This window comes from Chiloscyllium plagiosum, unplaced genomic scaffold, assembly GCF_037043375.1.
Source record: "Chiloscyllium plagiosum isolate Xiang-an unplaced genomic scaffold, Cpla_swu_hap1 HiC_scaffold_45, whole genome shotgun sequence".
In the NCBI taxonomy this organism is placed as follows: domain Eukaryota; kingdom Metazoa; phylum Chordata; class Chondrichthyes; order Orectolobiformes; family Hemiscylliidae; genus Chiloscyllium; species Chiloscyllium plagiosum.
The window spans coordinates 47310649-47313266 of NW_028270183.1; the positions used below are offsets into that span (position 1 = coordinate 47310649).

The 2618-nt window shown below is 45.2% G+C and overlaps 1 non-coding gene across 1 annotated transcript; it reads right to left on the bottom strand.

The window, feature by feature from the left end:
- On the bottom strand, positions 1-82 carry trnal-uag (transfer RNA leucine (anticodon UAG)). The gene has a single exon. It is a non-coding gene; the product is annotated as a tRNA-Leu (tRNA).
- Positions 83-2618: the final 2536 nt, after the last annotated feature.

Genomic DNA, 2618 nt, shown 5'->3' on the forward strand with positions numbered 1-2618 from the left:
TAGCAGCGGTGGGATTCGAACCCACGCCTCTGCCGAGACTGGAGCCTAAATCCAGCGCCTTAGACCGCTCGGCCACACTACCAGCCAGCCGCGCTTCCCCATTTTCTTGCACTTCCAATTGTGCTCCTGCATAACAGCAGATGCAAAGCCACGTGAAAAGGGTTCCATGATCCCTCTCCGACTCGCACAGCTGCTGGGATGTGCCCGTCTACAATATCAATTTCGCAGCAGATAATGATAGCCCATCAATCCAGACAACTATCAATGGTAAGCTGAGTCTATCTTCTCAGAATCTTTTCAACTACAAATGTATCTGTGAGTGCGTGAGAACATACGATCGGTTATGATTTGGTCAAATTACCATGAGCTGCTTGACATTACTGCAATTTCGATTCTTGCTTTGTTAAATGATTTCACCCTTTGATCGAAACAGGACAACTTTCACGTTTGCACGGAACATGAAACACACCGGACTACAGGGAAAATGCACAAAGCTGAGCAGGCCGTGTTCCACATCATACCGCGCAGCATCGTTTCAGTCACTGTTTTGCAGAATAAGAGTCCGGAAGAATGTTCTTCACCCTAAAACCGGAGGTAGCATTACAATCCGAGAACGACAGGTCACATTGTGAGGATGCTCTGACCTCGGAGCCAGTTCGAGATGCCACTTTCCTTGCCTTTTTGCCTTAACCGTGCAATTCGCTGCTGAGATGTTCACACCTGGATATGAGCCACATGGATACCAACTGAGTCGACCAGAAGCGACTCAATAAATTTTGCTAAATTCCACGGTGCTTATTAGAAATGCAGTTTCTGTTCACATCAATCTAAAAGGCAGTTTCTGAACATAGTAACAGAAGGCAAAAGGAAATTAGCTCACCCCACCCCCTTCTCCGGAAGAGGTGCTAACTGCCATTGAGTGCTTTTTGTTCTCGATGTGAAGAGCTCTCACGCCTGAGTCACCTTCACGTCTCTGGCTGCTGAGTGAATCACAAAGAAGGAATTTCACCAGAGCTGCAACTGCCTCACTTCCCCACTCGCCCTCCCCGTGTACATTTTCCTGCTCGTCAGTGATTTAAAGAAAACCAAATGGATGCGATGTCATTCTGTAGCCTCTCTGTCGATTCCTCCGTTTCAGTTCCAACGTGGCTTAGATCTCGGGGCGCACCTTAATACTAGCGACGCTATTAAAGCACAGGTCCAGAGGTTCCTCTGAGAGTGTAATTTCTTTCATTGCTGTTGCTGGTTGAATGAGCCACTAACGTGCGACTTGCTCCAAACATGATTCAGGACCTCTGGTGCCAATTCTCGCACGTTGAATAACGACAGACAGCTTCCAAATGAGGGCTTTCAGAGACGACTTTGGGCTACATTTGACAGACAGACTAGTTCAGGAATCCGTGGTGCACTGTGACACCAGCGCATCAGCTTCTTCCCTGCCTTGGAAACGGGCCGTCTGCGCAAGGAATGCAAATGCGGTACTGCTTTTCGCTGAAGGATCAGAACGCGGGATCTGCACTCTCAAACAGAATGGCGTATGTTCAGCACCAGGTTGGAGAAAACCTTAACAACTTTTCGCCCAATAATTTAATGGAATTGCATTACTTTTCACCCCGAGAGCAGGTTTGCGTGAGCAAACTCAAAGCCAGGTTTGCGAATGGCAAAGCAAGCAAGAAAGCTCCATTCCCGCTCGTCTAAAAGGCTCCTGTTGGGAACAGGGCTGTTTCTGCCCAGTTTCATACTGGGGAACCTTTCCTGTGAAAGGCGAACGTGATAACCATGACACTTCAGAAACAAGTCGCGCCGGGAGCTGTTGCTGTTCAGCGGTGTCCAGCACTAACATTTGCTGCCGTTCTCCGCTTCATCTTTCTGTCTCCAATAGATCGTTGTTGTCCAGCGTTATTGGCATCATCGAAAAGGTTAGAATATCACGTAAAATTGCTTACAGAATATAGACAAGGATGTTGTCAGGGTGACAATGTTTGGACTGCAGGGTGAGGCAGTACGGAAAGTTTGTAAACTGAGTGTTTAAGTTTTTTACCCAAGGTGGGGCGAGTTGAAAACTAGAGAGCATAGGTTTAAGGTGAGAACGCTAAAATTTTAAGAGAGACCTGAGGCACCTTTTCCACAGAAGGTTGTGCGTGTTTGGAATGAGCTACCAGAGGAAGTGGAGGAGGCTAGTACACTCAGAAGATTTCAAAGGCAACCGGATGAATTTCTGGATAGGAAGGGTCTAGAGGAATAGGAGCCACAATTAGACACACAGGACTTGAACAATTATTAAATATTACATATTAGCAACAATTGTTCTTGTAAACAGTTCATAGCAAACTTGAAAATGATTAAAAATCTCATATTGCTATCCATAATGTGTAGAACTGAGCAGTAATTATTGGAATGCAAAACATTCAGCAGCGTCTTAACTTATAAGGCCCAATATTAATCCAACGATTACTGTGAACATTCAAATGCTGTTAGTGCATGATGGGAAATGATTGGTTGGTTTGTGGATGTATTGACCTGAAATAAAAGATACATATTTCATTGTAATACTGGCACTAATAAATAATGGAGTCAGCTATTATGTGAATCTTGCGATGCATGTTACAAAACATCAA